At 43.5% G+C, this 27,492-nt stretch overlaps 1 long non-coding RNA gene across 1 annotated transcript in view; it reads right to left on the bottom strand.

The window, feature by feature from the left end:
* Nucleotides 1–27,492, bottom strand: part of LOC149973606 (uncharacterized) — a 299,180-nt gene that overhangs the window by 163,333 nt on the left and 108,355 nt on the right. The gene's annotated exons all lie outside the window — the stretch shown is intronic.

Raw genomic sequence — 27,492 nt, 5'->3', positions numbered from 1 at the left:
CACTCCAGGAGTCTGAGGTGGGGGAGGTTCCTCCTCCCCCTCTGGACATCGAGGGGGCGTCGGCGTCTCTATCCGGATCGCCCTGTGCCTCGTCCTCCAGGTCATCCCTGAGGTCGGTGTCGGCGCGCTGCTGGAGCATAGACATAGAGAGAGAGGTGTGTGAGATGGATATTTATTTAAGAAATACCAGAATGTTTCTGCGAATGTGTGTGTGTGCACGCGCATGTGTGTATTAGTCCACATGTGTCAGTCCGTCTGTCCTGTCTACGGATGTTTTAAAGTCCCTGCCAAATAGTTATTTCCTGTCTCCTAACTCTCTTTCTCCAAATCTGTGAAGAATGTCCTCTCTGGGTGACTCAGGCTAATTTGTCCTAGCTCATCTCCAACACCCCTCCACACACACACACCAGACGCTTAAAACCAGCCTAGTGTGCTCAAACCAACACACTGACATGAATCATGATCAAAATGGAAAATTGTGTCAATAGGGGGGGATGGGGGTTAGATAGATGGATATAACCATTGCCTTAAACACACACACACACACACACACACACACACACACACACACACACACACACACACACACACACACACACACACACACACACACACACACACACACACACACACACACACACACACACACATTAGAGCCAATGCCTTCCCATAAACCCTGACACTAAACAGATCCTTTCTCACTCTTCAAAGCACTATCAACACCACCTCTAATCCCATCTCTCCCTCCATCTCTCCATCTCTTCCTGTCTCTGAGCTGCCGTAGCCACAGGTAACCCTCTTGCCACATAAGCAGCACAAATAAACACCAGCATTCCAGCCAGTTGGATGGGTCCAGATCGTTCGTTACACTCCAGCCAGTTGGATGGGTCCAGAGCGTTCGTTACACTCCAGCCAGTTGGATGGGTCCAGAGCGTTCGTTACACTCCAGCCAGTTGGATGGGTCCAGATCGTTCGTTACACTCCAGCCAGTTGGATGGGTCCAGAGCGTTTGTTACACTCCAGCCAGTTGGATGGGTCCAGAGCGTTCGTTACACTCCAGCCAGTTGGATGGGTCCAGAGCGTTCGTTACACTCCAGCTTGTCTCCGTCTCGTCGGAGTGGGAGAGATGACTAGGAAGGGTTTCAGAAGGTTTTGGGAAGGGGCTCATCTAACCTGTTCTTAATCCTCTCACTCTCCTTTGTGGGACATACATCAGCACTGTCATGTTTAATAACACTCCCACAGAGTGCCCCCCCCCACCCCACACACACACAGTATACTCACGGAACATGGTAATGTACTGCAGTGTCTGTAGACCCCAGCTTTCCCATAGCGTGTCGTAACTGTGGCTACGGGCATATGTCCCTAGGTTGAAGGCCAGTTCCGTACCAAAAGAGTCAAGTATTTCGGAAACCGCATCTGGAGAGAGACAGGCGGAGAAATAAATAAACATCATGTTGAATGATGCATCTTTCAATCTCAGAGAGATGGCAGAGGTCTCTCTCTTCATTGTGTTGAATTTATATTTAACTTGAATCCAGCACTTATGAGTTTCTTTAATGGTAATTACATGGTAATGGTATATATTGTTACAGTAGTATGGAGTAAGGCCCATGTAATGCAACATGTTAACAAAAGTAACCAATAGAAATTGATGTTACTGGTAGTGTTGGAAAGCTAGCTCCATGTCTCCCTAGATATGGGGAGGGGGGGCTGTGGTAGTCTTTATAGATGAGATGAAAGGTCAGGGGTCTCTGGATGGGGCAGCTTCCTGCACCTATCACACTGCTTCCTGCACCTATCACACTGCTCCACCAAACACAAACAAACACTCGGTCACAGTGAGATAGAACTCAAAATGACAATGAGTTGTGAGAGCTTTAAGATATCAAATAACTTCTTTCAAGGATAAAAATGATAAAACTTTGAGTAAAAAAAACATTGGCAACTTTGTGTAAAGAGGTGTGTAAAGCACAAATTGAATCCAGAACTTCTGCTTGACTTCCTGGTTATGGGTGCACATAATATGGCCGCTGACACAAAACATTGATTTTGAATGGGGATTCACATGTTAGTAATTCTATTTTTATGGAATGTGCAGGTGGTTCTGGGAGGTGGTGAAGATCAGATTGTGGCTCAGGATGTGGAGAGAGGCACTGAGGTCAGCCCACTGCACCAGCTCCCCCAGTGGCCCCACTGTGGACCCGAACCTCTGGCCCGCACCCTCAGAGAGGACCCCTGGTTACAGAAAGACCTAGAGAGGAGGAACACATGGTTTGGAGTACGATGATTATTCATGATTGTATTCATGGTGTAGATCATTCTTCAATACATTGAAATGGATACGCAAAGCCACAACGTTGTTGGCTATTAAGGTATTAGAAATATTTCTAGCACCCGGGGGCACATACAGAGAGAGCTTTTAAACCACATCCTTATTTGAGGTTATAGACAGGTTTTACACTTCAGTATTACACATTCACAAATCATCCCACCAACATATCAGTGCACTGTGTCTAACCTAAGGAATAGTAACTCAAGACATATGAAAATATATCACAGCAGGAAAGAGGTGGATTATAAATATAGACGAAGTATGCAGAAGTTGGATATCTTTAAAGTATGTTCCAGTGGAGGCTCCTCAGAGGAGTAAGGGGAGGACCATCCTCAGTGAATTAAAAATAATAATAATAGCAAAACATTAAAAAAGTTATCCTTTTAGATAAACTATACTAAATATATCACCAAATAATTTATTAAAACACACTGTTTTGCAATAAAGGTCTACAGTAGCCTCAACAGCACTCTGTAGGTTAGCACCATGGTGTAGCTGGAGGACAGCTAGTTTCCATCCCATCCTTTGGCTACATTGACTTCAAAACAAAACCTATGGGGATCATGGTTCTCACCCTGGAGGACGTCCTCCAACCTATCAGAGCTCTTTCAGTATAAGTTGTCCACCCAATCAAAGGATCAGAGAATGAATCTAGTACTGAAAGCATAAGCTACAGCGAGCTAACACTGCAGTGCATAACATGTGGGGAGTAGTTCTCTCTCTTTGAGTCAGCTACTCACCACATTTTAATAATAGTTTAACAGTTTTGAACAAATTAATTTCCTAAAAAATGAAGGAGGAGAGAGAGAGCTAGCTATATTTCTTTGCATTTTTATCACTTTCACTTACTTAGATAGTGAATGCAGCTAGGTAGTTTAGCCAACTCAAACTCCCAGCTCAAACAGAGAGGGATGCTATGTTAGTTAGCTGGCTATAGCTATCCAGCACTGGAACTCTTCCAAGTCAAGGTAAGCTTTTGGTTTTATTAATCTCTTGCCACCCAGGCCCAACGGAGTAACTGCCAAACTGCTTGATGCGTTAGTTCTAGTAGCTATGTTGACTATAACGTTGGCTAATATGGTGACAACGATGTAGGCTATGTGTAGCAGTTACTGGTTAAGATATCAAAGTTTGGCTTGGAACATTGTTTTCGCCTGGTGACATACAGCTGATGTGTTGAGCACTGAAGTCTATAAGTGAAGGGAAAAAGTGAGAGGAGGAGAGTGCGTCGATGCGAGAAGGAATTATACAACGAGCAGATCATGCTGTTTGTATGTGGCTGCTATGAAAATGAACTGTGTTTGTGTGTGATCAAGGGTGTATTCATTGCGCCGATTCTGTTGAAAAAAAATTATTCAACGGAAGCAAACGGAATGAACATTCCTGAAATTTGTCCGATAGAGACTCTCATTTGCAACTGTTGGACTAATGATTACACCCTATATCAGCTAGATGCAGGCAAGAGTGTGCAATGCGGTATTGAATGTGTTACTGTCTGTCACCTTGATTACTAAAATGTTTCTCTCGATCTGTGCACCTACGTTGTAAACTTTAACTCATAGGCTAGGTTATAGCAACCTCATGATGGGTATAAGGAACATTGTTCTATCATGTAGTAGCCTAAACATATCAATGTTACATTGAGCTGGGTGAATGTAATATGAATAACAGGTATCCAATATGCTGTAGTAGAAATAAGGCCATGCTCATTAAAACAATAATCGTCCTCCCTCATTTTAAACGGCACCAACTGCCACTGAAGTTGACCCCAAAGAATTACACATAACTTAATATGATCTCTGTGGTTGACCCACTATCTTCTAAAGTGAGTCCATCTTAAGGCCTTTGCATACTGTACGACTTTAGCCATCTTATGCCGTCCCAGACAAAATGTCCACATCGTAGGCAAATTCTTAGGTTGTGAACGATTGTCGGACATCTTGTCTCATTCAGTGTAACAGGGTCTAGGTCTGCCAATTAAGTACCACTAGGCTCCGACAAAATCCTGGCAATTATTTTGCCTTTACTCTGTAGTGTGGCTGGTGTTATTGTAACAGTATAACTTTAGACCATCCCCGGGCGTGAACCAGGGACCCTCTGCACAGGGACAACAGTCACCCACGAAGCATCGTTACCCATCGCTCCACAAAAGCCGAGGCCCTTGCAGAGCAAGGGGAACTACTACTTCAAGGTCTCAGAGCAAGTGACGTCACCGATTGAAACACTATTTAGCGCGCACCACCGCTAACTAAGCTAGCCGTTTCACATCTGTTACATTATGAGCCCTCTCCCGGTGAATGACCAATAGGAACATGGCCGGCATTTAGTATGCTGAATAGTCCGATTAATATAATAGATTAATATAATAGTTTGATCTAGAAGTTTACATGCTGTGCAAGAATAATGATTTACCTAATAATCTTGTACTTGACACATCTGACATTAGGCTACCTGATGGGATTTTGATAAATGTTCAAAATCAGCATTCAAAATGAACGTTCCATAAACACAGAGTGAGTTTTGCGCTGCTGGTGCTGGCATAAACGCAGATCAAATACACAGCCTGCATCGGCTGACGTAGCCTCGCAAACAATGGCAGAATGTGACGACACAATTTAAGCAAATCGTACAATCTGGCCAGGTTGATATCAAGATTTTAATTTGGTAACATCGAACAGTTTGATGTGATAATTGTAAAAGACTGAATCCGACGTACAGTCCGCAAAGGGCTTTAGTGGTGTTCTCTCTCCCATCCTGTGTCCTGTCCATCCAGCAAACAGACAGCCTCTCTACCCTGGACCGCAGGAGGTTACACCAAACACCTCATACAACAGATTCAGAGTCATCTGTATCTCTGCCTGTGTGAAATAAATTGGAACTATTGAACAATAATATGATAGTAGCACGAAAGTAATGCATACAAGTTAGAATTAGAGACAGGCATTATAAAAGTCTTGACAAAAGGCTACTAAAACTGTCAGCAAATGTTCAGTGAAGTCCATAAACATTGTTTTGCCATGACAGATTTTGATAGTCATAATACCTAGGACAAGTGACATTTAACATGTTATCAAGCTACCTTCTCTGTGTGGGTGCATGGTGGCTAGTGCCATGGTGGTATCAAGGCACAAGGCGAGACTCAGATGCAGACACAGGAGGCAGATGGTTGGAGTCTTACAATGTTTATTCATCCAAAAAAGGGCAAGAGAATGGTCGTGTACAGGCAAAAGGTCAAAACCAGTTCAGAAGTGTTCTCTCTCACTCAGGTGGTACCGTCCACGCCATAGAAGGCATAGCAGGGGTGCGGGTCCCAACGAGCTTGCAGGACCTGGGGACATTAAACGAAAAGTGATTGTGTATTTCAGAGAGAAAGAGAGAGAGAGTAAAGTAGGTTTGTGACATGGGCCCAATAACAAAAACAGATCAAGTTTTTACATGCTCAATTGTCAACCGCGTTGTGACTCACTTCAAGTTCCTCAGCACAGTGGGGAGTCACAGGGTCCTCTGGTAACTCACACACCTCATGTAGACGTGACAAAAGAGATCAACCATGAAAATAATACATGTATTTTCATTTTCCACATTTTGTTACGTTACAGCCTTCTTTTAAAATGTATTATTTCGTTTTTTTCCCTCCTCAATCTACACACAATACCCCATAATGACAAGCAAAAACAGGTTTTTAGAATTTTGGCAAAAATCTAATGAAAAAATGTATGAAATATAACATTTACATAAGTATTCAAACCCTTTACTCAATAGTTTTTTGAAGTACTTTTGGCAGTGATTACAGCCTCGAGTCTTCTTGGGTATGACGCTACAAGCTTGGCACACCTGTATTTGGGAAGTTTCTCCCATTCTTCTCTGAAGATCCTCGCAAGCTCTGTCAGGTTGGATGGTGAGCGTCACTGCACAGCTATTTTCAGGTCTCTCCAGAGATGGTCGATCGGGTTCAAGTCCGGGCTTTGGCTGGGCCACTCAAGGACATTCAAAGCCAGCTCTGTGTTGTCTTGGCTGTGTGCTTAGGGTCGTTGTCCTGTTGGAAGGTGAACCTTCGCCCCCAGTCTGAGGTCCTGAGCGCTCTGGAGCAGGTTTTCATCAAGGATCTCTCTGTACTTTGCTCTGTTCATCTTTCCCTTGATCCTGACTAGTCTCCCAGTCCCTGCCTATTAAAAACATACCACAGCATGATGCTGTCACCACCATCCATTTTAGAATAAGGCTGTAATGTAACAAAATGTGTAAAATGCGAAGGGGTCTAAATATTTCCTGAATGCACTGTATATGTATTTGGGATATTTTCAGTATATTTTGAACACTTTCAGACAAAGCGATTAATCACGATAAAAACAAATTAGTGCACTGAAATTAAAAACTTGAAGTTAACTGATTAACTCTGACAGCTCAAACAATTATACTTTATTTTATTAACAACCTTGGCAATTATTTTGGCACAATGGTCTTCTGTGCTGCTCAGAGTGCTCAGTGGGTAATAAATGATATAATGTGATCATTATCACCATATGATTTGTATAGTAAATACCAGGTTTAAAAAAAGCATATTACAAAATAAGCTTGAATGAGCACTCTATTCCTAGCATTCTATAGCATGAGAGGAACCCCATTGTGTGCCCAAAGAGGCCCCTTTCCTGTAAGCACTTCCCCCTGGTGATAATCAAACACACACACACCTGACCCACTTGCCTCCCCCGCCCCAAACATTCTCCTTTACAATGCAGACCGTGCCAAAACACACAAGCTGTGTAAAACAGCCTTGTAAAACGGGCAGGAGAGAGGAACTCTCAGTCACAGACGAGGTGCGAAGCCCAAAAATGGCAATGAGAAGGTGGGAAAAAACCCTGCATCTGAGAACACGTGTATGAGTCGACGGGCCGGTGAGGGAGGGAGGATGAGCTGCTTGTGATGAGAAGCGTGTGTGTGGGGGGTGGGTCGTCTGTGTGGCCTGCATTGTATTAATCAAATTCTTCAGGGGTTGTGAGCGTTCTTGCTTTCTTTCTCCCTCCCTCTGTTCCCCGCACCCTCCCTTCCCTGTAGCCTGACTCCCACCTGACACCTCTTTGGAGGGTTGTTAGGGGAGACGTAAAGCTTTTCCTCCTGGCGGCTGCGCCACACACACACACACACACACACACACACACACAAACACTCTGCCAGGAAAGGTAGCTTTATGGGACTCTTTTAACCCCTCATTTATCAGCCTTAAGGATCCCCTCCCTCATATTCACCTGTAGTTTCTCACCTGACTCTCACTGGCCCATGGTCACCCCTTCTAGAATCCCAGGTTGTTAACTTCACTGTGTTATTAACCCTTGAACTTAAACTATTACACAGCCCTGAACTGTGGCCTCGAGTAAGAGTATCAAAGCAGCTTCAGCCTGTCACTAAAACACTAGAGTAGACCAATGCTTTTATTGGGGTATAATGGGGAGACTGGCTGCATTGACTTAATGGCCATATCAGGTGCCAACTCCAACAAAAGTATGTAGTCATTGCATATCTACTAATGTGTAACGAATATCATATCATATGATATACTATACGTTACTATAGTACGATGTTCTATGATATTATTCAACATTATATAACATTACATAACACAAACACAACTTAGTCAAAGGTGCATACATTTTATACAGTTGGAAGTTACATACACTTAGGTTGGAGTCATTAAAACTCGTTTTTCAACCACTCCACACATTTCTTGTTAACAAACTATAGTTTTGACAAGTCGGTTAGGACATCTACTTTGTGCATGACAAGTAATTGTTCCAACAATTGTTCACAGGCAGATTATTTCACTTATCATTCACTGTATCACAATCCCAGTGGGTCAGAAGTTTACATACACTAAGTTGACTGTGCCTTTAAACAGCTTGGAAAATTCCAGAACATGATGTTATGGCTTTAGAAGCTTCTGATAGGCTAATTGACATAATTTGAGTCAATTGTACCTGTGGATGTATTTCAAGGCCTATCTTCAAACTCAATGCCTCTTTGCTTGACATCAGCCAAGACCTCAGAAAAAATTGTAGACCTCCACAAGTCTGGTTCATCCTTGGGAGCAATTTCCAAACGCCTGAAGGTACCACTTTCATCTGTACAAACAATAGTACGCAGGTACAGTATAAACACCATGGGACCACGCAGCCGTCATACCGCTTAGGAAGGAGACGCGTTCTGTCTCCTAGAGATGAACGTACTTTGGTGCGAAATGTGCAAATCCATCCCAGAACAACAGCAAAGGACCTTGTGAAGATGCTGGAGGAAACAGGTACAAAAGTATCTATATCAACAGTAAAACGAGTCCTATATCGACATAACTGTCACGCCCTGGCCTTAGTATTTTGTGTTTTCTTGATTATTTTGGTCAGGCCAGGGTGTGACATGGGTATTTATTGTGGTGTGTTTTGTCTAGGGTTTTTTTGTAGGTTATGGGATTGTGTTTAGTGAAGTAGTCTAGGTAAGTCTATGGTTGCCTAGAGTGGTTCTCAATCAGAGGCAGGTGTTTATCGTTGTCTCTGATTGGGAACCATATTTAGGCAGCCATATTCGTTGAGTGTTTCGTGGGTGATTGTTCCTGTCTCTGTGTTTGTAGCACGTTTTTCACGGTGCTTGTGTTTTGTATATTGTTCGTATTTTCATCTTTATTAAAGTTGTATAAAGATAACCACGCTGCATTTTGGTCCTCCTCTCTCTCGACAGAAGAAAACTGTAACAATAACCTGAAAGGCCGCTCAGCAAGGAAGAAGCCATTGCTCAAAATGGCTCAAAACCGCCATAAAAAAAGCCATACTACGGTTTGCAACTGCACATGGGAACAAAGATCGTACTTTTTGGAGAAATGTCCTCTGGTCTGATGAAACAAAAATAGAACTGTTTGGCCATAAGGACCATCGTTATGGTTGGAGGAAAAAGGGGGATGCTTGCAAGCCGAAGAACACCATCCCAACCGTGAAGCACGGTTGTGGGGGTGCTTAGCTGCATGAGGGACTGGTGCACTTCACAAAATAGATGGCATCATGAGCCAGGAAAATTATGTGGATATATTGAAGCAACATCTCAAGACATCAGTCAGGAAGTTAAAGCTTGGTTGCAAATGGGTCTTCCAAATGGACAATGACCCCAAGCATAATAGCTTAAGGACAACAACGTCAAGGTATTGAAGTGGCCATCACAAAGCCCTGACCTCAATCCTATAGAAAATTTGTGGGAAGAACTGAAAAAGCGAGTGCGAGCAAGGAGGCCTACAAACCTGACTCAGTTACACCAGCTCTGTCAGGAGGAATGGGCCAAAATTCATCCAACTTATTGTGGGAAGCTTGTGGAAGGCTACCAAAAACGTTTGACCCAAGTTAAACAATTTAAAGGCAATGCTACCAAATACTAATCGAGTGTATGTAAACTTCTGACCAAATGTGATGAAAAAATAAAAGCTGAAATAAATCACTCTCTCTACTATTATTCTGACATTTCACATTCTTAAAATAAAGTGATGATCCTAACTGACCTAAGAGAGGGAATGTTTACTAGGATTAAATGTCAGGAATTGTGAAAAACTGAGTTTAAATGTATTTGGCTACTGTACTTCAACTGTATATGTATAACTGTATATGGTGTTGTCTCACCTACTGTCTAGCTAGCTTTCCCAACTCAACACCTGTGATTACTGTATGCCTCGCTGTATGTCTCTCTCAAGTGTCAATATGCCTTGTATACTGTTGTTCAGGTTAGTTATCATTGTTTTAGTTCACAATGGAGCCCCTAGTTCCACTCTTCATACCCCTGATAACTCCTTTGTCCCACCTCCCACACATGCGGTGACCTCACCCATTACAACCAGCATGTCCAGAGATACAACCTCTCTCATCATCACCCAGTGCCTGGGCTTACCTCCGCTGTACCCGCACCCCACCATACCCCTGTCTGCGCATTATGCCCTGAATATATTCTACCATGCCCAGAAACCTGCTCCTCTTATTCTCTGTCCCCAACGCTCTAGGCGACCAGTTTTGATAGCCTTTAGCCGCACTCTCATACTACTCCTTCTCTGTTCCGCGGGTGATGTGGAGGTAAACCCAGGCCCTGCATGTCCCCAGGCACCCTCATTTGTTGACTTCTGTGATCGAAAAAACCTTGGTTTCATGCATGTCAACATCAGAAGCCTCCTCCCTAAGTTTGTTTTACTCACTGCTCTAGCACACTCTGCTAACCCTGATGTCCTTGCTGTGTCTGAATCCTGGCTCAGGAAGGCCACCAAAAATTCAGAGATTTCCATACCCAACTATAACATCTTCCGTCAAGATAGAACTGCCAAAGGGGGAGGAGTTGCAGTCTACTGCAGAGATAGCCTGCAAAGTAATGTCATACTTTCCAGGTCCATACCCAAACAGTTCGAACTACTAATTTTGAAAATTACTCTCTCCAGAAATAAGTCTCTCACTGTTGCCGCCTGCTACCGACCTCCCTCAGCTCCCAGCTGTGCCCTGGACACCATTTGTGAATTGATCGCCCCCCATCTAGCTTCAGAGTTTGTTCTGTTAGGTGACCTAAACTGGGATATGCTTAACACCCCGGCAGTCCTACAATCTAAGCTAGATGCCCTCAATCTCACACAAATCATCAAGGAACCCACCAGGTACAACCCTAACTCTGTAAACAAGGGCACCCTCATAGACGTCATCCTGACCAACTGGCCCTCCAAATACACCTCCGCTGTCTTCAACCAGGATCTCAGCGATCACTGCCTCATTGCCTGTATCCGCTACGGAGCCGCAGTCAAACGACCACCCCTCATCACTGTCAAACGCTCCCTAAAACACTTCTGTGAGCAGGCCTTCCTAATCGACCTGGCCCGGGTATCCTGGAAGGACATTGACCTCATCCCGTCAGTTGAGGATGCCTGGTCATTCTTTAAAAGTAACTTCCTCACCATTTTAGATAAGCATGCTCCGTTCAAAAAATGCAGAACTAAGAACAGATACAGCCCTTGGTTCACCCCAGACCTGACTGCCCTCGACCAGCACAAAAACATCCTGTGGCGGACTGCAATAGCATCGAATAGTCCCCGTGATATGCAACTGTTCAGGGAAGTCCGGAACCAATACACGCAGTCAGTCAGGAAAGCTAAGGCCAGCTTCTTCAGGCAGAAGTTTGCATCCTGTAGCTCCAACTCCAAAAAGTTCTGGGACACTGTGAAGTCAGTGGAGAACAAGAGCACCTCCTCCCAGCTGCCCACTGCACTGAGGCTAGGTAACACGGTCACCACCGATAAATCCATGATTATCGAAAACTTCAATGAGCATTTCTCAACGGCTGGCCATGCCTTCCGCCTGGCTACTTCAACCTCGGCCAACAGCCCCACCCCCCCCGCTGCTCCTCGCCCAAGCCTCTCCAGGTTCTCCTTTACCCAAATCCAGATAGCAGATGTTCTGAAAGAGCTGCAAAACCTGGACCCGTACAAATCAGCTGGGCTTGACAATCTGGACCCTCTATTTCTGAAACTATCCGCCACCATTGTCGCAACCCCTATTACCAGCCTGTTCAACCTCTCCTTCATATCGTCTGAGATCCCCAAGGATTGGAAAGCTGCCGCAGTTATCCCCCTCTTCAAAGGGGGAGACACCCTGGACCCAAACTGTTACAGACCTATATCCATCCTGCCCTGCCTATCTAAGGTCTTCGAAAGCCAAGTCAACAAACAGGTCACTGACCATCTCGAATCCCACTGTACCTTCTCCGCTGTGCAATCTGGTTTCCGAGCCGGTCACGGGTGCACCTCAGCCACACTCAAGGTACTAAACGATATCATAACCGCCATTGATAAAAGACAGTACTGTGCAGCCGTCTTCATCGACCTTGCCAAGGCTTTCGACTCTGTCAATCACCATATTCTTATCGGCAGACTCAGTAGCCTCGGTTTTTCGGATGACTGCCTTGCCTGGTTCACCAATTACTTTGCAGACAGAGTTCAGTGTGTCAAATCGGAGGGCATGCTGTCCGGTCCTCTGGCAGTCTCTATGGGGGTGCCACAGGGTTCAATTCTCGGGCCGACTCTTTTCTCTGTATACATCAATGATGTTGCTCTTGCTGCGGGCGATTCCCTGATCCACCTCTACGCAGACGACACCATTCTATATACTTTCGGCCCGTCATTGGACACTGTGCTATCTAACCTCCAAACAAGCTTCAATGCCATACAACACTCCTTCCGTGGCCTCCGACTGCTCTTAAACGCTAGTAAAACCAAATGCATGCTTTTCAACCGATCGCTGCCTGCACCCGCATCCCCGCCTAGCATCACCACCCTGGATGGTTCCGACCTAGAATATGTGGACATCTATAAGTACCTAGGTGTCTGGCTAGACTGCAAACTCTCCTTCCAGACTCATATCAAACATCTCCAATCGAAAATCAAATCAAGAGTCGGCTTTCTATTCCGCAACAAAGCCTCCTTCACTCACGCCGCCAAGCTTACCCTAGTAAAACTGACTATCCTACCGATCCTCGACTTCGGCGATGTCATCTACAAAATGGCTTCCAACACTCTACTCAGCAAACTGGATGCAGTCTATCACAGTGCCATCCGTTTTGTCACTAAAGCACCTTATACCACCCACCACTGCGACTTGTATGCTCTAGTCGGCTGGCCCTCGCTACATATTCGTCGCCAGACCCACTGGCTCCAGGTCATCTACAAGTCCATGCTAGGTAAAGCTCCGCCTTATCTCAGCTCACTGGTCACGATGGCAACACCCACCCGTAGCACGCGCTCCAGCAGGTGTATCTCACTGATCATCCCTAAAGCCAACACCTCATTTGGCCGCCTTTCGTTCCAGTACTCTGCTGCCTGTGACTGGAACGAATTGCAAAAATCGCTGAAGTTGGAGACTTTTATCTCCCTCACCAACTTCAAACATCAGCTATCTGAGCAGCTAACCGATCGCTGCAGCTGTACATAGTCTATTGGTAAATAGCCCACCCATTTTCACCTACCTCATCCCATACTGTTTTTATTTATTTATTTTTCTGCTCTTTTGCACACCAATATCTCTACCTGTACATGTCCATCTGATCATTTATCACTTCAGTGTTAATCTGCAAAATTGTAATTATTCGCCTACCTCATGCCTTTTGCACACATTGTATATAGACTCCCCCTTTGTTTTCTACTGTGTTATTGACTTGTTAATTGTTTACTCCATGTGTAACTCTGTGTTGTCTGCTCATACTGCTATGCTTTATCTTGGCCAGGTCGCAGTTGCAAATGAGAACTTGTTCTCAACTAGCCTACCTGGTTAAATAAAGGTGAAATAAAAAAATAAAAAAAAAACCCTTGGTGTTGCAAGCGCCAACTGAAGAACACAGGATCTGACTGTAACTATAGGCCTCTGTAGCTACATGATGCAGTAGCTATATGATGTACACTACCAGTCAAAAGCTTTAGAACACCTACTCATTCAAAGGTTTTACTTTATTTGTACTATTTTCTACATTGTAGAATAATAGTGAAGACATCAAAACTATGAAATAACACATATAGAATCATGTAGTAACCAAAAAAGTGTTCAACTAATTACAATATATATTATATTTGAGATTCTTAAAATAGCAAGCCTTTGCCTTAATGACAGCTTTTCCAACAGTATTGAAGGAGTTCCCACACATGCTGAGCACTTGGTGGCTGCTTATCCTTCACTCTGCGGTCTGACTCATCCCAAAACATCTCAATTTGGTTGAGGTTGGGGGATTGTGGAAGCCAGGTCATTGATGCAGCATTCCATCACTCTCCTTCTTGGTAAAATAGCCCTTACACAACCATGGAGGTGTGTTGGGTCATTGTCCTATTGAAAAACAAGTTATAGTCCTCCTAAGCGCAAACCAGATGGGATGGCGTATTGTTGCAGAATGCTGTGGTAGCCATGCTGGTTAAGTGTGCCTTGAACTATAAATAAATCACAGACAGTGTTACCAGCAAAGCACCCCCACACCATAACACTTCCTCCTCCATGATTTATGGTGGAAAATACACATGCAGAGATCATCCGTTCACCCACACCGCATCTCAAAAAGACACGGCAGTTGGAAGCAAAAATCTGTCATTTGGACTCGTCAGACCAAAGGACAGATGTCCTGTTTGTGTTTTTTGGCCCAGGCAGGTCTCTTCTTCATATTGGTGTCCTTTAGTAGTGGTTTCTTTGCAGCAATTCGACCATGAAGGCCTGATTCACACAGTCTCCTCTGAACAGTTGATGTTGAGATGTGTCTGTTACTGCATTTATTTGGGCTGCAATTTCTGGGGCTGGTAACGCTAATGAACTTATCCTCTGCAGCAGAGGTAACTCTGGGTCTTCCATTCCTGTGGCGGTCCTCATGAGAGCCAGTTTCATCACAGCGCTTGATGGTTTTTGTTTTGCGTACTTGAAAACTTTCAAAGTTCTTGAAATTTTCCGTATTGACTGACCTTCATGTCTTAAAGTAATGATGGACTGTCGTTTCTCTTTGCTTATTTAAGCTGTTCTTGCCATAATATGGACTTGGTCTTTTACCAAATAGGGCTATCTTCTGTCTACCCCCCCCCCCCCCCCCACCATGTCACAACACAACTGATTGGCTCAAACGCATAAGGAAGGAAAGAAATTCCACAGATTCACTTTTAAGAAGGCACACCTGTTAATTGAAATGCATTCCAAGTGACTACCTCATGAAGTTGGTTGAGAGAATGCCAAGAGTGTGCAAAGCTGTCATCAAGGCAAAGGGAAGCTATTTGAAGAATGTTTAAATCTTTTTTGCTTACTATGTGATTCCATGTGTTATTTCATCGACTTGATGTATTCACTATTATTCTACAATGTAGAAAATAGTAAAAATAAAGAAACTCTTGAATGAGCAGGTGTTCTAAAACTTTTGTAGTTCCAATGTGGTTCCAAGTTTGGGGTTTGATTCCTGCATGTACTGTAAGTTGCTTTTGATACTAAATGTGTGTTCTAAACAACCATATTGTATTATTGTTAGTTAGAGAGAGGCCTGAGAGCCTCTTTAGCAGGTTGGGGAGCGTCTCACTCCCTCGTTAGCCACTGCACCTGAGAGCTCAGAACCTCCAAACATAGAGCCAGTCTGCACACGCTGTGACCATGGTTACCTGGGGGATAATTGACAGTACAAGATGTTGATATTATATATGTAGAGTCAAAGTGTATTCCGTTACCATGTGACCTGAGTCTCTGTTTTTTTGGTCATGTCATATGGTCAGGGGGAAATCGTATTGCACAGTAAAGTAGTGCATATCCTTTGAATTATAATATTCATGTCCTTTTTCACAGTCCATGCAGTCTATGTTATATGGCACAGTGAGAAATATACTTAATTCTGAGACATGACTCCATAATGTCATCCAGCAAACATTCCAAACGAAGACCCCTGTATGGATCACCTGTACACACATCATATTGTAAAAGGCATAGCCAATTAGACCATGTCCTAGGATAAAATACCAGATTGCATCATACACAGGTTTTGTAATGACATCTATTCTAATTGGCTAGAGGGATTATGGTCATTCATTTAAACATGCACCTAGTGCGAAGAATAATCATTTGGCGGTGGAACTGAAATGTCCAACATGCCTATTTTAGGACAGATAGAGATGGCAATGAGTCATAATTCCTGACATTCAAAAATTGTTGGAGTGGTAACTGGAGATTTTCACATGATTACGATATCCTCACGTGGCTTTGTGGATTCAGAAAGGGCCCACACACACACACACACACACACACATGCAGGACTGACACGCGCACACACACATACACATGCAGGACTAACACATGCTCACAAACACACAGATAGACAGAAACGCACACAATCCTAGACATACGTGAATGTTTACACAGACGACATAACGGGCAACGCTGGCTCTTGACTAAACTTGATGACATCACCTCCAGTTCTAAAGTCATATTGAGGTCAGATTTCAACATTCTCTCCCTAACACTGCCCTTTCATATTAGTCAGAGGGACAACTTTTGCTGTAAGACATCATCATGTGTAGTGCTTCACTCTTTGTACACTGTGCTCTAGTGCAGTGTTTCCCTGGTCCTCGGTCAGTACACGGTTTGTATTGTAGCCCTGGGCAAGCACACCTGATTCAACTTGTCAGCTAATCATCAAGCCCTCAATGAGCTGAATAAGGTGTGTTTGTCCAGGGCAACAATAAAAATATGTACTGTTAGGGGTACTCGAGGACCAGGGTTGGGATTCAATGCTCTAGTGTATGCCAAAACACATTACGTGGCCCCAATAGTGATACCTTGTATGAAACTATGGCGTTCTCGGCTGGATCAAATTGATTTGTCGATGACTTATGCACCCAACATAGAGTAAAAAGAGTTTAGAGAAAATAAATAAAGAGTGAGAAAGTAAATAAACTATTTGTTATGGCACAATTAATAGGCAATTTAGCAAAAACACCCAAAGAACTATATTGAATAAACTATAACTACTTCCTTTTACAAGCATTTCCTTTCAGGCTACACACCTACACCCTATACAACATAGGTGTCAAACTCATTCCACAGAGGGACGAGTGTCTGAGGGTTTTCACGCCTCCCTTGTACTTGATGGATGAATTAAGGTCACTGATGGGAAAATGTTGACCTCCTTCCATATTCATAGTCACAATTTTGACAAGGCGTAAACTGGCTCAACATATGGCTTTGTGTTTCCTATGGAAAGTTAATGAGACTGATAAAGGTAACAAACTTTAGTCCATCCTTTAGTCTTTTTGTTTTGTTACTCTGTGTAGACTCCTATTAAGTGTTGTATTAAAAATGTTATAAAGCCATTTGAACAGCCAGGTGTACTCAATAGGGAAATCATTTGACTGATGATTGGCTGAAAGAAATGTATAATAAGAAGATAGTGGGAGCTGTACTGTTAGATATCAGTGCAGCCTTTGATATCATTGACCATGTTGTTGAGAAAATGTATGCGTTATGGCTTTTCAACCTCTGACATATCGTGGATTTAGAGCCATCTAATAGAACTCAGTTTTTTTTAATAGAAGCTTCTCTAATGTCAAACATGTAAAGTGTGGTGTACCACCGGGCAGCTCTCTAGGCCCCGTACTCTTTTCTATTTTGTATTTGTATGTTGATGATTCAACCATATTCGCATCAGCAACCACAGCTAAGGAAGTCACTTAAACCCTTAACAAAGATGTGCATTCTGTTTTGGAATGGGTGGCCAGTAATAAACTGGTCCTGAACATCTCTAAAACTAATTAATTTCCTAAATTCAGAATCGCAGCTGAATCTGGTAATGAATGGGGTGGCTGTTGAACAAGTTGAGGAGATTAAATTACTTGGTGTTACCCTAGATTGTAAACTGTCAAGGTCAAAACATATAGATTCAATGGTTGTAAAGATGGGAAGAGGTCTGTCCGTAATAAAGAGATCTGCTCTGCTTTTTTGACACCACACTCCACAAAGCAAGTTCTGCAGGTTCTAGTTTTATCTTATCTTATCTTGATTATTGTCCAGTCATATGGTCAACTGCTGTAAAGAAAGACCTAGTTAAGCTGCAGCTGGCCCAGAACAGCGCGGCACATCTTGCTCTTCAATGTAATCAGAGGGCTAATATGAATACTATGCATGCCAGTCTCTCTTGGCTAAGAGTTGAGGAAAGACTGACTGCATCACTTCTTGTTTCATAAGAGACATTAATGTGTTGGAAATTCCAAATGGTTTGCATAGTCAACTTACACACAGCACTGACACACACTTACCCCACCAGGCATGCCACCAGGGGTCTTTTCACAGTCCTCAGGTCCAGAACAAATTCAAGAAAACGTACAGTATTATACAGAGCCATGAGTGCATGGCTTCTGTCACATATAGCGCAAGTGAACAGCAAACCTGTTTTAAAAACATAAATAAAGCTACACCTCACATCCCAATGCCTCTCCCCCCATGTGACTTACTTGTTGTGTGTATTTACTGAAATGTGACCTACTTGTTGTGTGTATTTACTGAAATGTGACCTACTTGTTGTGTGTATGTACTGAAATGTGACCTACTTGTTGTGTGTATGTACTGACATGTATGTGGAACTGATACATACACTACATGTTAATGTTTTTAAATGTATGTAAATTGTCTTTTGTCTGTAATGTCTTTTTAGTTATGTGTTGGACCCCAGTAAGACTAGGTGTTGCTATTGGTGTCAGCTAATGGAGATCCTAATAAATAACACTCACACACACAATTTTTATTCAAAACATTTGAAGAAAGTTGAAGCTCATCTAATGTATTTCTATACAATTTAAAAACTCTGAATTATATTTGGAGAACAGCAAAAACAAGCAAAAATGACCCCGGCCATTATCACATTGGTTGCTGTAGCTTCATTCACCTCAGTCGACCTACAAACACATAGCTTATTAGCTATACAATTAGCTGCTACACATTACCTCACATTAATGTACAAAGGGATCTGTTTGCAGAAAAAAAAATATAAACAAAAAGGTAAAGAAATACGTTTGCTTTACATAACTTTTTTGTTGTTGCAGTTTTACACATTTTGGGGTAGGGAGATTTCTTTGCAGTTTTAAAAGCTAATTTCCTGCAAATGTACACATTTTGCCAGAACTACGTGAGTTTGTATTTTGAATTTTGTGGTCGCACATTGAGATTTGTTGTTGCAAGTACGATTTGCAAATGCGTAATTTAATTTTGCAAGCTTGTATCGTGATGTGTGAAAGATTTAACAGCTGTCGCAAACTTGTAACTTCACATCTGAATACATTCAATAAGATTTGTAAGCATTTATTTTCAGAATTATTACAATTATATTTATGACTATGAATATTCTGCTGTGAATCCAAAATACACTTACAGATTTTGAATTTGCACACACTCAGAATTCTGTCACTGTTGTCACGTAAAAATTCAATTTGAGCTGCTCTGGGGGCAGGACCTTTAACTCTTGACCAAAACCACAGCTGCCTAACTATTGGCTGAATTGTTCCATCAATCCAAACTCAGGAAGTAGCTGCCCACAAGAGCAAGAGAGGATGAGGTGAATTAAACCAAAACGATCTACTTGAAGGTAATCGTCTCTTATCTGTGTACATACATTGTTTGTGAAAAGTCATGACAGTAGTTTGAAATATAATGGTACATTTCAGATGAACTCCAGACCAGCCATTGCCCGGTCAAATCAGGAATCAGGACTAATAAAGTAGTAAACTAGTCATTTTTTTTAAACATATTTTAGACGTCTTTTCAACGTAATTTTGCTTACTGTGAAGATTCTAGTATGGGCGGCAGAACGGCCAGGAACAGCTCTGCCTCTACTAAAATATCTCACCAACCTATGGTATTCTCTTTCCAATCAAATAGCACAGAGGTTAGAGCATGCTACAGGCTGAGGCTCAGTGTTTGTTGTGCTAGTACAGTGTCTTGTGAAAGTATTCACACCCCCTGGTATTTTTTCAATTTTGTTGCCTTACAACCTGGAATTAAAATGGATTTTTGGGGGTTTGTATAATTTAATTTACACAACATGATGCACTTTGATGCAAAATATTTTTTATTGTGAAACAAACAAGAAATAAGACAAAAACTTGCATAACTATTCACCCCCCACACCTGAAAGTCAATACTTTGTAGAGCCACCTTTTGCAGCAATTACAGCTGCAAGTCTCTTGGGTTAAGTCTCTATAAGCTTGGCACATCTAGCTACTAGGATTTTTGCCCATTCTTCAAGGCAAAACTGCTCTAGCTCCTTCAAGTTGGATGGGTTCAGCTGGTGTACAACAATCTTTAAGTCATACCACAGATGGTCTGGGCTTTGACTAGGCCATTCCAAGACATTTAAATGTTTCCCCTTAAACCACTCAAGTGTTGCTTTAGCAGTATTCTTAGGGTCATTGTCCTGCTGGAAGGTGAACCTCTGTCCCAGTCTCAAATCTCTGGAAGACTAAAACAGGTTTCCCTCAAGAATTTCCCTGTATTTAGCACCATCCATCATTCCTTCAATTCTGACCAGTTTCCCAGTCCCTGCCGATGGTATTCTCAGGGTGATGGGAGGTGTTGGGTTTGCGTCAGACATAGCGTTTTCCTTGATGGCCAAAAAGCTTAATATTAGTCTGCTCTGACCAGAGTACCTTCTTCCATATTTGGGTAGTCTCCCACATACCTTTTGGCAAACACCAAATGTGTTTGCTTATTTTTTTCTTTAAGCAATGGCTTTTTTCTGGACACTCTTCCATAAAGCCCAGCTCTGTGGACTGTACAGCTTAAATTTGATTTGATTTTTGATTTGATTAAAGTGGTCCTATGGACAGACACTCCAATCTCCACTTCAGGGTTCTTGTTGGGCTCTTTGTTGCCTCTCTGATTAATGCCCTCCTTGCCTGGTCCATGAGTTTTGGTTGGTGGCCCTCTCTTGGAAGGTTTGTTGTGGTGCCATATTCATTACCTTTTTTAATAATGGATTTAACGGTGCTCTGTGGGATGTTCAAAGTTTCTGATATTTTTTAATAACCCAAGCCTGATCTGTACTTCCCCGCAACTTTGTCCCGGAACTGTTTGGAGAGCTCTTTGGTCGTCATGGTGCCGCTTGCTTGGTGATGCCCCTTGCTTAGTGGTTTTGTAGACTCTGGGGCCTTTCAGAACAGGTGTCTATATACTGAGATCGTGTGACAGATCATGTGACACTTAGAAAACACAGAGGTGGACTTTATTTAACTAATTATGTGACTTCTGAAGGTAATTGGTTGCACCAGATCTTATTTAAGGGCTTCATAGCAAAGAGGGTGAATAGATATGCACGCGCCAGTTTTCCATTTTTTAAAGTTTTTTTAGTTTTTTGAAACAAGTTATTATTTCAATTTCACTTCACCAATTTGGACTATTTTGTGTATGTCCATTACATAAAATAAAAATAAATTACACTTTGTAACGCAACAAAATAGGAAAAACACCCAGGGGGATGAATACTTTTGCAAGGCACTGTATACAGCACTAAATGTACCCTGAGCGCCATATAATCAGCGTCCTATGGATTAGTGTACCTCACATGATATGAATGCTGTCCACGCTTACAGTCATGTCTGTCGGACCGATGCCAGCAGCTGACATGTAACAAAGGCTTCATTGAACAAATCCATGGCCATAGTAGGTCTGGTTTTGAGACAGACAGGACAGGGTAGACCTGAAAAGACAGACAAACACACATCAAATCAAATTGTATTCATCAGATAGTAAACAACAGGTGTAGACTAACAGTGAAATACTTACTTATGGGCCCTTCCCAACAATGTAGAGAGAAAGAAAGTAGAGAAATAATAGAAAAGCAGCATTATACAAAGAGCAGATAGACAACACTGTCCTCAACAGTACTCCCTATGTCAACACTGTCCACAACAGTACTCCCTATGTCAACACTGTCCTCAACAGTACTCCCTATGTCAACACTGTCCACAACAGTACTCCCTATGTCAACACTGTCCTCAACAGTACTCCCTATGTCAACACTGTCCTCAACAGTACTCCCTATGTCAACACTGTCCTCAACAGTACTCCCTATGTCAACACTGTCCACAACAGTACTCCCTATGTCAACACTGTCCTCAACAGTACTCCCTATGTCAACACTGTCCTCAACAGTACTCCCTATGTCAACACTGTCCACAACAGTACTCCCTATGTCATCACTGTCCTCAACAGTACTCCCTATGTCAACACTGTCCTCAACAGTACTCCCTATGTCAACACTGTCCACAACAGTACTCCCTATGTCAACACTGTCCACAACAGTACTCCCTATGTCAACACTGTCCACAACAGTACTCCCTATGTCATCACTGTCCACAACAGTACTCCCTATGTCAACACTGTCCACAACAGTACTCCCTATGTCAACACTGTCCACAACAGTACTCCCTATGTCATCACTGTCCACAACAGTACTCCCTATGTCATCACTGTCCACAACAGTACTCCCTATGTCATCACTGTCCACAACAGTACTCCCTATGTCATCACTGTCCACAACAGTACTCCCTATGTCAACACTGTCCACAACAGTACTCCCTATGTCAACACTGTCCACAACAGTACTCCCTATGTCAACACTGTCCTCAACAGTACTCCCTATGTCATCACTGTCCACAACAGTACTCCCTATGTCAACACTGTCCACAACAGTACTCCCTATGTCATCACTGTCCACAACAGTACTCCTCCCTATGTCAACACTGTCCACAACAGTACTCCTTATGTCATCACTGTCCACAACAGTACTCCTCCCTATGTCAACACTGTCCACAACAGTACTCCTCCCTATGTCATCACTGTCCACAACACTCCTCCCTATGTCAACACTGTCCACAACAGTACTCCTTATGTCATCACTGTCCTCAACAGTACTCCCTATGACAACACTGTCCACAACAGTACTCCCTATGTCATCACTGTCCACAACAGTACTCCCTATGTCAACACTGTCCACAACAGTACTCCCTATGTCATCACTGTCCTCAACAGTACTCCCTATGTCATCACTGTCCTCAACAGTACTCCCTATGTCATCACTGTCCACAACAGTACTCCTCCCTATGTCAACACTGTCCACAACAGTACTCCTTATGTCATCACTGTCCACAACAGTACTCCTCCCTATGTCAACACTGTCCACAACAGTACTCCTCCCTATGTCATCACTGTCCACAACACTCCTCCCTATGTCAACACTGTCCACAACAGTACTCCTTATGTCATCACTGTCCACAACAGTACTCCTCCCTATGTCAACACTGTCCACAACAGTACTCCTCCCTATGTCATCACTGTCCACAACAGTACTCCTCCCTATGTCAACACTGTCCACAACAGTACTCCTCCCTATGACAACACTGTCCACAACAGTACTCCTCCCTATGACAACACTGTCCACAACAGTACTCCTTATGTCATCACTGTCCACAACAGTACTCCCTATGTCAACACTGTCCACAACAGTACTCCTCCCTATGTCATCACTGTCCACAACAGTACTCCTCCCTATGTCAACACTGTCCACAACAGTACTCCCTATGTCAACACTGTCCACAACAGTACTCCCTATGTCAACACTGTCCACAACAGTACTCCTCCCTATGTCATCACTGTCCACAACAGTACTCCTCCCTATGTCAACACTGTCCACAACAGTACTCCTCCCTATGTCAACACTGTCCACAACAGTACTCCTCCCTATGTCAACACTGTCCTCAACAGTACTCCCTATGTCAACACTGTCCACAACAGTACTCCCTATGTCAACACTGTCCACAACAGTACTCCCTATGTCAACACTGTCCACAACAGTACTCCTCCCTATGTCATCACTGTCCACAACAGTACTCCTCCCTATGTCAACACTGTCCACAACAGTACTCCCTATGTCAACACTGTCCACAACAGTACTCCTCCCTATGTCAACACTGTCCACAACAGTACTCCCTATGTCATCACTGTCCTCAACAGTACTCCTCCCTATGTCAACACTGTCCACAACACTCCTCCCTATGTCAACACTGTCCACAACAGTACTCCCTATGTCATCACTGTCCTCAACAGTACTCCTCCCTATGTCAACACTGTCCTCAACAGTACTCCCTATGTCAACACTGTCCACAACAGTACTCCCTATGTCAACACTGTCCACAACAGTACTCCCTATGTCAACACTGTCCACAACAGTACTCCTCCCTATGTCATCACTGTCCACAACAGTACTCCTCCCTATGTCAACACTGTCCACAACAGTACTCCTCCCTATGTCAACACTGTCCACAACAGTACTCCCTATGTCATCACTGTCCTCAACAGTACTCCTCCCTATGTCAACACTGTCCACAACACTCCTCCCTATGTCAACACTGTCCACAACAGTACTCCCTATGTCATCACTGTCCTCAACAGTACTCCTCCCTATGTCAACACTGTCCTCAACAGTACTCCCTATGTCATCACTGTCCACAACAGTACTCCTCCCTATGTCAACACTGTCCACAACAGTACTCCCTATGTCATCACTGTCCACAACAGTACTCCCTATGTCAACACTGTCCACAACAGTACTCCCTATGTCAACACTGTCCACAACAGTACTCCCTATGTCATCACTGTCCACAACAGTACTCCCTATGTCAACACTGTCCACAACAGTACTCCCTATGTCATCACTGTCCACAACAGTACTCCTCCCTATGTCAACACTGTCCACAACAGTACTCCCTATGTCAACACTGTCCTCAACAGTACTCCCTATGTCAACACTGTCCACAACAGTACTCCCTATGTCATCACTGTCCTCAACAGTACTCCCTATGTCAACACTGTCCACAACAGTACTCCCTATGTCAACACTGTCCACAACAGTACTCCCTATGTCAACACTGTCCACAACAGTACTCCCTATGTCATCACTGTCCACAACAGTACTCCCTATGTCAACACTGTCCTCAACAGTACTCCCTATGTCATCACTGTCCACAACAGTACTCCCTATGTCATCACTGTCCTCAACAGTACTCCCTATGTCATCACTGTCCACAACAGTACTCCCTATGTCAACACTGTCCTCAACAGTACTCCCTATGTCATCACTGTCCACAACAGTACTCCCTATGTCATCACTGTCCACAACAGTACTCCCTATGTCATCACTGTCCACAACAGTACTCCCTATGTCAACACTGTCCACAACAGTACTCCCTATGTCATCACTGTCCACAACAGTACTCCCTATGTCATCACTGTCCACAACAGTACTCCCTATGTCAACACTGTCCTCAACAGTACTCCCTATGTCAACACTGTCCTCAACAGTACTCCCTATGTCAACACTGTCCACAACAGTACTCCCTATGTCAACACTGTCCTCAACAGTACTCCCTATGTCAACACTGTCCACAACAGTACTCCCTATGTCAACACTGTCCACAACAGTACTCCCTATGTCATCACTGTCCACAACAGTACTCCCTATGTCATCACTGTCCACAACAGTACTCCCTATGTCAACACTGTCCACAACAGTACTCCCTATGTCAACACTGTCCACAACAGTACTCCCTATGTCAACACTGTCCTCAACAGTACTCCCTATGTCAACACTGTCCACAACAGTACTCCCTATGTCAACACTGTCCACAACAGTACTCCCTATGTCAACACTGTCCACAACAGTACTCCCTATGTCAACACTGTCCACAACACTCCTCCCTATGTCAACACTGTCCACAACAGTACTCCCTATGTCAACACTGTCCACAACAGTACTCCCTATGTCAACACTGTCCACAACAGTACTCCCTATGTCAACACTGTCCACAACAGTACTCCCTATGTCAACACTGTCCACAACAGTACTCCCTATGTCATCACTGTCCACAACAGTACTCCCTATGTCATCACTGTCCACAACAGTACTCCCTATGTCAACACTGTCCACAACAGTACTCCCTATGTCAACACTGTCCACAACACTCCTCCCTATGTCAACACTGTCCACAACAGTACTCCCTATGTCATCACTGTCCACAACAGTACTCCTCCCTATGTCAACACTGTCCACAACAGTACTCCCTATGTCAACACTGTCCACAACAGTACTCCCTATGTCATCACTGTCCACAACAGTACTCCCTATGTCATCACTGTCCACAACAGTACTCCCTATGTCAACACTGTCCACAACACTCCTCCCTATGTCATCACTGTCCACAACACTCCTCCCTATGTCATCACTGTCCTCAACAGTACTCCCTATGTCATCACTGTCCTCAACAGTACTCCCTATGTCATCACTGTCCTCAACAGTACTCCCTATGTCAACACTGTCCACAACAGTACTCCCTATGTCAACACTGTCCACAACAGTACTCCCTATGTCAACACTGTCCACAACAGTACTCCCTATGTCAACACTGTCCACAACAGTACTCCCTATGTCAACACTGTCCACAACAGTACTCCCTATGTCATCACTGTCCACAACAGTACTCCCTATGTCATCACTGTCCACAACAGTACTCCCTATGTCATCACTGTCCACAACAGTACTCCCTATGTCAACACTGTCCACAACACTCCTCCCTATGTCATCACTGTCCACAACACTCCTCCCTATGTCATCACTGTCCTCAACAGTACTCCCTATGTCATCACTGTCCTCAACAGTACTCCCTATGTCATCACTGTCCTCAACAGTACTCCCTATGTCAACACTGTCCACAACAGTACTCCCTATGTCAACACTGTCCACAACAGTACTCCCTATGTCAACACTGTCCACAACAGTACTCCCTATGTCAACACTGTCCACAACAGTACTCCCTATGTCAACACTGTCCACAACAGTACTCCCTATGTCAACACTGTCCACAACAGTACTCCCTATGTCATCACTGTCCACAACAGTACTCCCTATGTCAACACTGTCCACAACAGTACTCCCTATGTCATCACTGTCCTCAACAGTACTCCCTATGTCAACACTGTCCACAACAGTACTCCCTATGTCAACACTGTCCACAACAGTACTCCCTATGTCAACACTGTCCACAACAGTACTCCCTATGTCATCACTGTCCTCAACAGTACTACCTATGTCAACACTGTCCTCAACAGTACTCCCTATGTCATCACTGTCCACAACAGTACTCCCTATGTCAACACTGTCCACAACAGTACTCCCTATGTCAACACTGTCCACAACAGTACTCCCTATGTCAACACTGTCCACAACAGTACTCCCTATGTCAACACTGTCCACAACAGTACTCCCTATGTCAACACTGTCCACAACAGTACTCCCTATGTCAACACTGTCCACAACAGTACTCCCTATGTCATCACTGCGAGTCATATGAATGGGTTATAATCGTTCACAAGATACAGTATAACTAAGGTTCTCAGAAAAAAAAACATGATGGAGTCTCTTTCTATGGCATGGACATTTGGCTATTTGTTTTAAAGTCTCCCCACACATATAGGCCTATGGGTCAGCTTGTTGTTGCTGCAAGAACACCAAATGAAGACATGAACTACATAGCACAGGAAATGGAACACGAAGCAAAAAGGCCAGAA

Source organism: Oncorhynchus mykiss, chromosome 20, assembly GCF_057628025.1.
Source record: "Oncorhynchus mykiss isolate SJ-2025 chromosome 20, ASM5762802v1, whole genome shotgun sequence".
In the NCBI taxonomy this organism is placed as follows: Eukaryota; Metazoa; Chordata; class Actinopteri; order Salmoniformes; family Salmonidae; genus Oncorhynchus; species Oncorhynchus mykiss.
Note: the sequence above shows the minus strand (reverse complement) of the source record. Positions and strands in the feature narration are given on the sequence as shown.